Here is a 13,011-nt window from a genome sequence, read left to right as displayed (position 1 = left end):
TCTTAGCAAAAGCAGAGAGCAGCTGAGTCGCTGCAGAAAGAAGGCTACAGCCAGGGCAAGGATCATCCCTGTCTGAGCAGACAGATACATCAAATAAGTTAGATAATCTCTTTCTGAATAGTCTCTTTTTCTCGCTTTTGATTGCGAAGTGAAGAGCACAATATGCAGGTAAGTCCCATTGCAGATGTCTATAGATGGGCGAAGTTACTCTCGTGCCCTCCGAAGCCAACAGCTACCAAATTAAAAGGCTCTCAGTGTTCTCCCAGCTCAGTCTGTATGCCATAAAATCTGAAACACAGCTCTACGGGTCCTTTTGGGAAAGAGGAGGCTCCTCATTGAAACCCATCTGCTGCACCCAGCTCTGATTTACCTGGGAGAGCGTCACGTACTAAGCTCTGATCACAGGGAAGTTTTGCACAGCAGGGCAGATGCTCTTGTTTGGTTGTGGGTTTTTTTGCCAACAAGTGTCTGGACACTTTTTGGTGCTGTAGCTGCCATCTGACCCTGTGGGGAGCTCAAGGGGACAAGGCAGAGGGGACAGTACAGGGAAGGTAAGAGTATGCAACAGGTTCTGGGCTTCACCGACATCCCCAAGAGAGGAGCTATGAGATAGTGAGTGCGTGGAGGCAGCGAGACAGAGATTAATCCAGTTCTTTATCTAACAAGCCAAAGGGGCACCTCAGGAAAATAAATCCTTCAAAACATTTAAAATAAATTAAAGGAACATTTGCTTTGTACTTTGCATGATTAAATTATGGATCTCATTGCCACAGTAACCAGACTCAGATAGGAATTGGATAACACGGGCGAACGGCCACTATATATTGTCTGTTGTTTATAGTCTCTCCCAAAGCATTTTGTACTTAATTACTGCACTTGCAGATGGTGTGTTGGGCTAGATGGGTATTCGGTCTGGCTCAATATAGAGCTCTGATTCATCGCAGTGGCCAAGGGCAGTGAGTGGTGACCTATGTGATGTTTTGTGAAGTGGCTCTTGACAATCTGCATCTCCTGGCTCCAGAATGGTTATATTGTACATATGGAGCACACCTTTCTAATGCCTATTGCTGCTGCTGCCCTGACATAAAAATAAAATTACAGCTGTCACCTTATCCAACTAATGTGGAAAGGGTTGTTGATCTCCTGCAGGATCCACATGTTTGAATTCACAGACCTATCTAATAGTTACTCATCCTGCAAAAGTGAGTCCCAGGGAGAGAATTTTAACTTGCACTTTTTGAGAAATTATTATCAGGTATCTTCCTGCCCTTTCATTTAGTTCATGATATCCTGGTTTGTGCACGCTATTTAATAATAATGATTAATTGTGGATGGGAGAAGATTAATCAAACATGTGGTCTGAATTACTCAGAGGGAGATCATATCTGCAGTTATTAGAGTGTGCTTTGGTATATTAATCAGCCACTTAATGGATGAGGAACAATGTCTCCGTCACCTAGCTCATGGTTTTGCAAGAACCAAACCTGTCAGAAGTGTAAAAGCAATTTAACTTGTCTAATTCCAGTGTTTCAGCACTTCCAAAAGTTTTCAGAACTTTCGGTTTCGCCTCAACCATTCAGTAAAATTCAACTCAAAACATGAACTGGCTTGGCCAACCGGAAAGTGCCTTTTCCAATTAACTGATGATTCATTGGAACATTTTCTCCCAGTTTTAGAGCCACAGCATTTCATGGAAGCCGGTTCTTTGCTCAGAGAGACGGTTATCAACCGATTCCACCGTGGGAGTGTTGAAAGTGCAGGCTGTGGGCTGTGCAGCCGTCTAGGACTATGTTCTGTGGTAACCTGAACACTTGTGGTACCTCCTCCTTTACCTTCTTTCAATTAATCTAACAGATTTATTACCACTCAACTGCTGCATTCAGCAAACTGTTTACCAGGGTTGAACTCATCAGACTTTGCAGTCTCCTTATGATTGGGATGTGCTTTGATTTGCAGGTCCCTTGCGTGCTGTGTCATTTTGCTTTCCAGCTGGCTGGTTTCCCTTCCTTTGCACTGCACAGTCAGCTGTAGATCAGGCTAAATATTCAGATTTTTAATGTTATGAAAAAAAGAGAGGTAAAACATCTCAAAGGAGGCCTAGAGAAAATTCCCCTCGGTGTGGAGAATTGCTGTCCCAACTACTGCTTTTAATCAGAAAAATGGTCCCCAAACCAACAATTTCCCCTATAAAATAAAGCACAGTCACCAGCTTTTGCTGCTGTGCTGGAGAACTCGCCAGCACGATCTCAGCCTGGCTCCATCCCCTGTAATGGATGGGTGGGCACCTGCTCCTGGTGCCCAGGTCCTGTGCAGCCTGGTCTGGCTCTGTCCCCAGCGCTGTCCCCACCTCTGCCTGCTCTTCTCCAAAGCCCGGGGGGAGCAGCAGCGGTGGGGCTGGGTCTTCTCTGCTCCCTGAGCCATGCACCGCATCCTCTGCCCACATAGTGACTCATGGCCGGTTGTACCATCCAGAGCCTGAGCATCACCCAACATCAGCTCATGGCACAGAGCCCCTGTTGTCCCCACTGTGCTGCCTTTGTACCCAAACACCTCTTACTCTCTGCTCCCCTTCAGTCCCCTAATTCTATGTGTAAATGTCCTGCCCAATTCTGGACGATATCCATACAGTCTCTTCATCCTTGGTTTGCCCCCACATAGAGTCATTTTTGTTGGAAGAGACTCTCAAGTTCATCAAGTCCAACCATCAACCCAACCCTGGCACTACCCCATGTCCCTGAGAACCTCATCTCCATCTGTCCAACCCTCCAGGGATGGTGACTCCAGCACTGCCCTGGGCAGCCTGTTCCAATGCCCCACAGCCCTTTGGGGAAGAAACCTCCTCACCTCCTTGTGAATAGTCATGACCCTTGGTGGCCCTACACTCCATTTCCACAGAAGCCCTTGGCCTTTGACAATGTTACTAAGTGAGAGTTAGCAGTGGCAGAAATAGGGAGCCACAGTTCTAGGCGATGTGACTGCAGACTTGTCTTCATGAAGAACATCCTTTCCACTCAGAAATCTAACCTTTCAACCACCCAGTCCCTCACCTACAGCTCCTTCTCCTCCAGCTCTTCCTATATTCCACCGGCTTTGCCCATCTGCTGGTCCCTGACCCCTCTCCCCATGGCTTTGTTCACCGTCACCCAATCCTTATTGCGCTGAGGTCCCTCTTTAGTAAGCAAAGAAAAATCAGTTTTCAGAGTGTTATGAAGTTCATTAGGTTGACATTTAGGGCAATCTAGTGAAATTACCGAATTAAAGTGCTGGCAGAGTTTGCTATCACTGGTCATGCAAATATTTCCTCAGGAACAAGCTTTTATATGTGGGTTGTAATGCTGCAATAAGAATATCTTCAAATTAGAAAAAAAAAAGAATCCTAGATGTGTCACAAAGCAAAAGTCCCTTTCTCCACCACCAAAATGTAGCAAATGGAGATCAAAGAGCTTAATTTTTCTCATAGTTTCAAGCTGAATAAATTAATTGAATAAAATAGTATCAAGTGAAGTGTTTCAAAACAAAGCATTACTTTTACAGAAAAAAATGAAATCACTCTGTTCCCAAAATGCTGAAGTTGTATCTTTCAAGCTTGTTAAAATGTAAAGGGTTTATTTTGTTCATTTTCTGAAAAGTTCTATCAGAATGGCCACCTTCCTGAAAAAAAATGTTTTGCTTTAAGAAACCATCCTTTCTGAGTGGGGGGGCATCCACTGCAATGTTTCCAACTGGTTGCACATGGATTTTTGCTCAGTCTCAGCAGCCCATAGTCCCAGTGTGGGAGCTGCCACAGACCTGCGGTCTGACTGTCACAGGTCACTTCCTTCAGGCCAGAGCTACCTTGAGAGTTAAGGTTGCCCTGAAGGCCACTCTAGATCCTGCAGTGGCCAGATACATCCACAATAAGCCCCAAATATACCATGACACCCTTAGGATTAAGGTTTCCTTGGGTTGGGTGAACCTATCAGCACGTATCTACCAGCTGTCACTTGCTGAGACTCTCCCCCAAGCCTGGAGCCCACCTGAGCATTTGGAGATCCCTGTGGCACCCCAGGAGCCCCATCTCCAGAGTCCCTGCTCCTGCTGGTCCTGCCTTTCCCTCTCCACAAAGCCAGATCAGCTCTCTGAAGGACCATCCTTCCTGCACCAGCCCTGAAGGGCTTTGCTGCCCACCCCTGGGGATGCTCCAGGCGATCAAGGGCAGTTGATGCACTTCAGGTTGGAAGACAGAGCCTTAAAGACCAGATAACCTGCACTCCGTGTTTTTGCTTCCTATCAGCCTTTGTATCGCCTGTTCAGGCTGCAGACCCACAACACTGCTTTGCAATATGTTTGTACGGCAGCCAATACCGCATGTTTCCATTGCTAGCTGCTACTGCGACACAAGCAAAGCTTTGTCAAGGCTAAAAAGCTTTCTTAAACAAGTGCACTGATAACCCCATCTGGCTGCTTACTGATGCTTTTATGTCTCGTTGCTAGTTTTTCGACTTTGAGGTCTTTGTGTCTCGGCCTAAGTTGTCTTTTGGTAAGAAAAATGCTTATAGGAATAGAGATAGTATCACTAAGGAACAATAATCACAGTCACAGATTAGTGGTTTGGCTGTGCTGTCCCTCCGTCACAACAGATGAGCGAATGACCTATATTTGGCTTGTGGCTAACCTGTACCTGCTACATCACAGCCGCAGCCCTCCTCTTCTTCATATTGATTAATAATAACAACAACAACTTATTTGCGAGCTGTTTACCACCCACATGTATCTATCCCCCAAAAACCCCAGAGGAAATAACATGAGGTAGCATGCTTTTTCTATTTATAAACAGAAAAATATGATTCCCAGTAATATAACAGATAGATGTTTATCTGCTACGGCAGAAATGTTGAGTCGATTTTTTGAAATTCCAGACATGAAGTTTCCTTTGCTTGTGCCAAAGCTGTTTCATCTTCTCTTACAACCTACACCACCACCTCCTCTTTCTTATTATCTTCAACAAACTCCTTCCCTCATTCCTTGCCTTGCCCAGCTGTGTGTGGAGAGGCTGCCCTGGCCCATTTGGAACAACCCACTGTCACATCCACCTGTGGATCTTTTCTTTGGCCCCTGGTGCAGCTTCTGCAAACTGAGTTCAGGGTAGAAATTCACTGCAGCTCCATGGACCTCACCTGTCCAATGCATTTGGCAAAGGCTTTGGAAAGACATGGGGTGTCTCTGCTCCATTAGTTACTTCTCCGTCCTCTGCTCAGTTTTTCTAAAGTGGTGGAGATCAGGTAGAGCTTTCTTGTGTTATAAAAGGGTTTGAGCTCTGGAGTGGAAAAGGTTGGAATTAGGTATATTGCAACAGACGCAAAGGCATCAGCAGGTCCTTCTGCTCAGTGCTGGATTTGCTCTTCTCAAAGCATTCCCAGAAGACACAGGCAAGTTCAGCATGTGCGTTGCTGGCTTTCCTTGTCAAACAGTCATTTGATCCCCTCCAACCCTCTTCCCTTGGGCCCTTGGCCCGAGAAATTCAAGGCGAAGTCATTACCATCTCATCTAGAATCGTCCTCCTCCTTCAAGGGATGCTGACAGATGGTGAGGACGTACCTTTGCACAGCTCCCACCCAGGTGAACGTGCCACTTTTTCACCCCAGGGCCACCAGGGCCAGTGGGACACAGAGGGTGCCATGGTCAGGCAGGACAGCCGGGACAGATCCCACACGTGTAACCAGATTTCCTTTCAGTCTGAGTTTTACCCACGGGCCAACCCCCTATAGAAAACAGCTAAACCAAACCAAACCAAAACAGCTTGTCAAGACATGTCCTGAAACTGTCTAATTACATTTAACGGTGGCCACAGAGAAAATGGGATATTTTTGCATTTGAGTGGGTGCCTCTAACTTTCAATTGTTTACTGTGTTGTGTTTCATTCAAAGCACTGTTGAAGCTGCAAGTTGCAGTTTCCCATCCTGCGTGTTCTGAGAAACATATTCTGTTACAGATTTTTCCCTGCTAAACAGTGGCAGTGGCAGGACTGAGCAAATGATTCGGGGTCTAGAAAATGCCTTTAATGGGAGAAAGTTGAGCAGTTTGGTTTATTTAATCAAACTGAGGAATGAAGAAAATTTGAACCCGGGTCCATGTGAATTTTAATTAAGAAAGGGAAAGTTTTGACCAGCAGAAATGAGAGTTAATGACAGATGAGGTGAAAAAGAACCCCAAAGGTCTCTTCTTTCCATCTTTCTGCCTGACTCTTCATCAATTCAACAAGAAAGGGAAGCAAGTCCATGGGACTGAAGTTAGTTAAATATTGGCATGACTCCTTGAAAGAAATGGCAGGTCCAACACGACGTGAAGCCCTGGAAACGAAAGCTAACTGTCTTTAAAAATGAAATCTTCCAGTCTAGTCGAGTTTCCTGGTTCACTTGTGCTCAATAAGGTAATTTCCAAGGAATTCAGCAAGAGGATTAGTACTGATGGATCCTAGATGACAGAATTGGCTCAGTAGGTGAGACACAGCCTTCAGAAATGTATCCAGCAAAAACAACGCATTTGTTTATATATCACTAAAAATGCGTTATATTTCAAGACAAATTTTCTACAGTATATATCTCTAGCACTGTACACCTTTCATCTCACAGCTATTTTCATTAATCTGCTATTTGATTATCATTAATTCAGGGAAGCTTTTTTAGAATCTTTCATGTGCACAGCCCTTGCTGCTCCACACACACAAGTGTGAGTAGCCCGAGCTCCCTGGCCTGACTTAGAAATGATCCAAGTTTTATTCTCTACTGGAAGAAGCTGCTGTTATTCAATAAGAGAGAACACCACTAGAGTGCTAGCATTTACCCAGTCTCTTTAAACCCTGAGATACAAAAGATGTAGATTTGTCTATGCTAAGCCAGCATCATCCATAGATTTCCCACTATGACAGAGAGAGTCCTTGATTTTTGTCTTCAGGGTAGGTATTTGAGGCTGAAATTGTACTAACAAGAGCAATACAAGGGCCTTAAACCAAGCTCAAAGCTCAGGAGCCAAGGAGGGCAAATAAACCAAACTATTTTTCCTTAAAATGAGAACTGAGGGTTCACACAGCGCAGAGAACTCTGTTTGCAACTAGGCATCTGATAGCAAAGGTTAGCATTGTCAACCATTATATTCCCAGTAGACAGGTGTATAGATAGCAACTCTGAGCGCTTAAACTTCATGCTTATATTTTTTTCAGACTCCACGAAACTTTCATAACGAAACCCAAAAAAGTGGGTGAAATGTATGGTTTGGTCTGGAAACCATGAGCAGTTCTGTGGTTTTGCTTAGGTTCGTACTGAAAGTAGCCCAAACTAGGTAATTTGTTCTAGCTGAATTTTACCTAAAGACGTTGAATTCATTCATACCTGAAACTGAGAGTGAAATTTAGGGGGCATGAACCCATATAAGTCTAAAAGGAGGAAAAAGGGTTTGCATAAAACCGCAGGTCAGGTTTCCTAACTGAATTTAGCACCGCTTGGAGTTGATCTGCGTGGTGGTTGATACTGACTTGCTGAATCGTGGCTGCTCCTGGGTGGACCCCATGACTGTGGATACCAGCGAATTGTTTGTCACATTGTTTTGGGAACACACAGGTACCCAGACGATGCTGTTTTCACAGTAGCACCTTTGAATGCGCGGCTGAGCCTTGCCCCGTGACATCCTTCTGCTTTGCTCTAATGAGGAAGAGATCCCCATGTGGGCTACCAGGCCCCCAGCTTGGAATAGTCTGGAAAAAAAGTCTGGAGAAGTAGTATCGCCAGAAAAACACTATTTGTTACAGTGGTTTGTGCTGATGGGCTCTCTTGGTTGTCCTTTGGGCATCTTAGTGTTCCAGCTCTTCTGGGCAGGGTGAAAAACCTACTTTTCCATCAGCAAAACCTGCTGTAGATTGTGTGCCCAAGGAAGTACAAAAACATAGAGACACTGAAGAAAGAAATTAGGGAATTTCAAAGGGAGAGAATTTAAGAACTGACAAGATTAAATTTTTCAGCATAAACCTGCATAAATTGAGACTGACATTGCTAAGGTTCCTGGGTTACATTAATTCAAGAGAAGCTGAAGTAGAAATGATATGAATATCAATGGACATGCACAGAGTTTTTGTACGCTGTGACTGGAATCAAAGACGAAGCACCAGATTTAATTCCACGGAGGGCAAACAAAACAGGATCCATGGTGGATATGTTCTTCTTGTGGGTAAGAAACACAGCTTTGAGAAAAGCTTTGGCCAGTTTTAGGGTAACTGTTCCAGCGAAAATACTGGCAGATGCAGTATTTTGCCTGACATTTGCCTTTGAGGGACAAAGAAGGACTGCCACTCAAGGCTAACCATATTGATTTTGCTTTGTCATTTTCATTCTCCTGTGACTTAAACGTTTTCTCTGGCTTACACGAATGAACAGCCAGTTTTTCCAGAGGTGATCGTGCCCTGGCAGTCATGGCTGTTGTGTGACACCGTGATGCCTCAATTTCCTCATGTTACTGCTCCTCCCTGGATGTCCCCACTGAGATGGCTCTCAGTCCCTGCTTAATGATGGCCTTCAGTCATCTCATTCCCAAAAATGGTGCATTATGCTTGTTTGGTGGCTGCCACCCTCAGAAGAGTGATGTCAAAAGGCGGGTGTGATTTTGCACAAGAACTGCAGTGATTAACCTCTCAGACCTCTGCCTGCTAATGAGGCTCATGCTCCTACATCACCAGTGCACCCAGTCATTTTCCCTGCCTTTAGCTATTTGAAAGATATCTAGACCGGATAACTTGTCTAAGTTGTTTCTAGAATACCTCTGTGATATGGGTTGGGGACACAAACATTACCAAACTGATTCACCCCACCTAATTTAACTATTTTAAGCCAGCATTACTCACCAAGAAAGCCCCGTCTGGCTTAGACTGATGCCTGCCTTCAGAATTGTCCTGAGGAGGCAAGAATCATTTCATCCAACGCGTTTATGAAAATCTCCCCCCTTGGCAATGACTAAAGCTTGTGAGAAGCCAGATGACTCTGAAAATTCAATGCAGAAAACTGCTCATCCAGGGTTGTAAATGAGCACAACTGTAAATTAGCATAATTGGAAATTGCATAGGGCTAGGATGTGAGCAGCTCTGTTCAGAGATGTTGATTGCAGCCAAGTGCTGCACTGCTCCAAGGAGGGGACTTGCAGCTTTCCTTATGGTGATTTTTGTCTTTAATTATCATTATGGGAGACTAGAAAGCAGCCATTGCTTGCAGGTGTCCCAGGCCCAAGCTCGTAAACAAAAGCTACCAGTAGCGTCAAGCCGACCTTGTGCTAATTGCCATGAATAAATAATTAGCCCATTTCTTCCAGCTTTGTGATTTATGCATTATCTTTTCATCTTACTTCCAAGTCTTTAATCAGAATACAGAGGGGTTTAGTACCCAGAACTTTTCCACTTGGCTCGGCTCTTACCAACAAATGCTCCTGAAAGGTACCAAAGATCTTCCAGCAAAGCAGGCAGCTCCCTCCTTTGGGGAGGATGCTACATGGGAAGAACTGTTATTGTCTGGGCAGACAATAACTCCTAGTCAGCAAATGCACTCTCTGACAAATTTGTGGAAGTTATTGCACTTTTATAACTGTTTCATTTGTACTGCTTTATTATCGTATTTTATTATCTATCCTAATACCTCTGGTTTCTATCTGGACTTCAAAAGAGATGGATGGTGCGTATCACCTACAGAATGAAAAGGTGTTTTTCCCCCATAGCCAATTTTCAGCTAATTTAATATACCTGGTTTTCTGTTGCCTTACAAGGCTGAATGATGTAATTCTTTTGAACAAGCAAGGCAGTTGCACAGCATGAATAAACACTGTGTAGCTTCCCAAGGAGGTAATACTATGCGATGGCAGCTCTAATCTTTCTTTTTTTCCCTCTCCTATTTTCCTCCCATCTGATCTCTATTTTTATCCAGTAATTTTATTTCAGAAACAAAATGAGCAAAGAACATTGCTATTCCTGGAAACCTTCCAGTTCGTTCTAGGAGCGGAAGGCTTAGATGAGAGACATGCAGCATCTCCCTCAAAAGACCATTAGATGGTGACAGCCAACAATATCATTGCAGCAGTGTTAATAGTGGGGTACTGGAGCATCATTTACCTCATTCAGTGACAAACCTTTGGGTCAGGATCATATGAATAGACACAGATTATGATAAACTGAACTTTAAATAAAAACATAAAACAATAACAACTTTGTCAACCCAGGCCCAGGCACCCATCTCCCTTGGCTGGGGCTGAGATGTGGTGTGGAGCACAAACATAATGCTGAAGTGCAATATGAGAGAGTGATTCACCGGGGGAAACTTCAAAACCTCTGACAACAAGGTGATTCATACCTTGAGTGCTAATGGCATTTTGCAGTAACATCAATTTACTGAATTTGCATTTCCATGTCAAGCGATTTACAAGTGTAGGCATGTGCTCACATGTTCATATCTGTGCACTCAGGTGCAACTCAGCTCAAGTTAAATAACTCAACCTTTTGAAGATAAGAGGCCCAATAACATATTTTCTATCTATAATCCTTAATTAGGGGGGCACTAGGAATTAGTCAGGATAATAAAATATACATGATGGTGCATCTTCCCTGAGCTCTCTTAGATCTGGAAAAGCAAAGGAAGAGGTTCTGGTAGCAAACCACTCGGGTGAACACTTCGCACCCTGTACTCCAGTGACAGCCGGGCACCTGCACGTCTTTGAAGAACTGGTGGTTAATGTCTTTCAGAAAGGCTTTCAGTTCTCACAGATTTCAGTCCACTGTGAATTTCCATTGACCACGTGCATGGGTTTGCAGCTCTCAGCAGGTTTATTTCCTTTCGGCGGCAGAGTTGATAAATAAATATTAACAAGGGGCTGGGATATTTTGTATTTTGCCGCTAAAGAAAGTCAGTTGCAAAATCTACCAAGAAATAATTAGAACTGCTGGCTTTGTGGTTCACTTGTTTTCTCGCTCTTTGTCGTTTTATGCAAAGCTCTTTGCTGCCGAAGACGCAGCTCATGCCAATGCAAATATAGGGCAAGCACCTGCTCTTTAGCCTCTTGAACCAGAGCTTGTGAGAATTGATGCAACATCGGTCAGAAGGCATGAAAGCAGTGAACTGTGCCCTGGATATCAGGCATAATCGGAGAGATAATGTGATAAGGTTTGTAGAGCGACATTGCTAGGAATTAGAGGGTAGCAGAACATTGCACTAAAGTTGTATTTGAAAGTTCATCACCACCTACAAGCCAGGACATGCAGCCACGGGACCCCAAGAACAGCTATTTAACAAGATTTATCTACTGCTAAAGACAAAACTACAGAAGTATCCACTCATCCTGCAGTGTTATCCTGCTTAAAAATTACTGGCTGCCTTAACAGCAGTTATTTCACTTCTACATTTCAAGATATTTCACCCAGCACCAAAGGGGAATCATTCACTGTTCCTGCTCTTACCCGGAGCAATCTTTGCTGTCTTGGAACATTGTATATCATGATATCACTGCGTGAGTGGGTGCTCTGTGCTCCTATATATTATTATGTGACCTTCCCAGCAGATTTTAGTGTTTCCAACCACTAAACTGTGGTTTCCAATGCTAACCTAATTTAGCTTAGAAAGTAGCAGGCCAAATTTAATCCGGATTGCACTTTTTTATACAGGGCATGAAATTGCCCTGTTTTCCTTCACTGGTCTTCACTGATCTCTTTCTCTTTTGTGGCCAACACCACTACGGTAGCTGGATGTCTACTTTTAAGTTTAGCACAAGTGTTTTACAGTTTGAAGAGCTGCTTGTGCACATCCATGTGCAACCACAAAAGCCTACAAGCTCACCGAGGACCATCCTCAGAACAGCGAGCATGATGTGACAGCCTTAAAACCACACCACCATTATTCTCTCTAATATCATCTTCCTTGCTGAGTTTTGCATCTGCTCAGCCATAGGCAAGAGATGTTGAAGCGCCTTTTCAAGAACAGTAGATGCTGTCAGTCACCGTGATATCTTTGTAATTTGGATTTTCCCACATTTTAGAACTGTCACATTACCCAGGAGGGCTGAGGAGCTCTGACCAAGCCTTTTACACTATTGTCTTGTCCTTAAGGAGAGGACGCTGCTTCCCTTTGCCTCTGATTAAAATAGATTGTGCCTGTTGCCATGGTAATAAGACATACTTTGAAGAACACTATTTTGGAAATCTATAGAAGTTTTTGTAGTGCTGTGCTATAGTGGTTTTATTAAAAGATAGAAATAATAATAATAAGATGCCAAGACCCTTTAAAATCAGAGGTGTAGAGAAGAACTGGATTAAAATACAAAGGTATTACCTCTGGTTTGGGAGCCCCACAAGCTGGGGAAACTGGAGAACTAAACTCAGTGAATAACTCTATCTGCATTTTGTTTTCTGATATTCTACCCAAGACATCCCTTGTTGCTCTCCACTGAAGGAAAGATGTTGATTTAGAGGGACCATTGGTAAGATCTTGTTTGGCCTGTCTGATGTCCTTGTGTCACCAAACTGGGAATAGCTGAGACAAATAATGCACCTAGTCATTTTGATTGTGTTACATGAGTTAACTGGTTTGTATTGATATGAATCAGGAGCAGACACACATCTAACGGTGAAAATTTTGAGAAACACCCAAGTGTCTTCAGATCTGGACTAGCTAGAAAGTGAGGAGTCATTCCAAGTAAAAAATACAGGGTTAAGAATGGCTGGTCCTTTCACACTGCAATGAAGGAGGAATATGTCCAGTTGAAGAAATCTCATTTAAGTTCCACGAGAAACCCCATGGCTGGGTGATGGTCACAGACTAGGACAGAGGAGAAGCTTCTGGATAGGACAGAAATGAGCATTAATTCATTAGCTGCAAATAAGCCAGGGCAGGAAGGTGAGTACAGACACCTTCTGGGGCACATCCTAACATCATGCCTCAGCAACCTTGCTGTGGCCACTTTCTTTCTACGTGTCTTGCGTCCTGCATCAAAAATGTCTTTCTGACACATTTCTAT

General features: G+C 43.8%; 1 long non-coding RNA gene across 3 annotated transcripts in view; it reads right to left on the bottom strand.

The window, feature by feature from the left end:
- Positions 1 to 13,011, bottom strand: part of LOC136110315 (uncharacterized) — a 92,878-nt gene that overhangs the window by 4,865 nt on the left and 75,002 nt on the right. The window lies entirely within an intron of this gene.

This window comes from Patagioenas fasciata, chromosome 20, assembly GCF_037038585.1.
Source record: "Patagioenas fasciata isolate bPatFas1 chromosome 20, bPatFas1.hap1, whole genome shotgun sequence".
NCBI classification, from domain to species: domain Eukaryota; kingdom Metazoa; phylum Chordata; class Aves; order Columbiformes; family Columbidae; genus Patagioenas; species Patagioenas fasciata.
The sequence above is the reverse complement of the archived record's forward strand: the minus strand, read 5'-3'. Positions and strand labels throughout refer to the sequence as shown.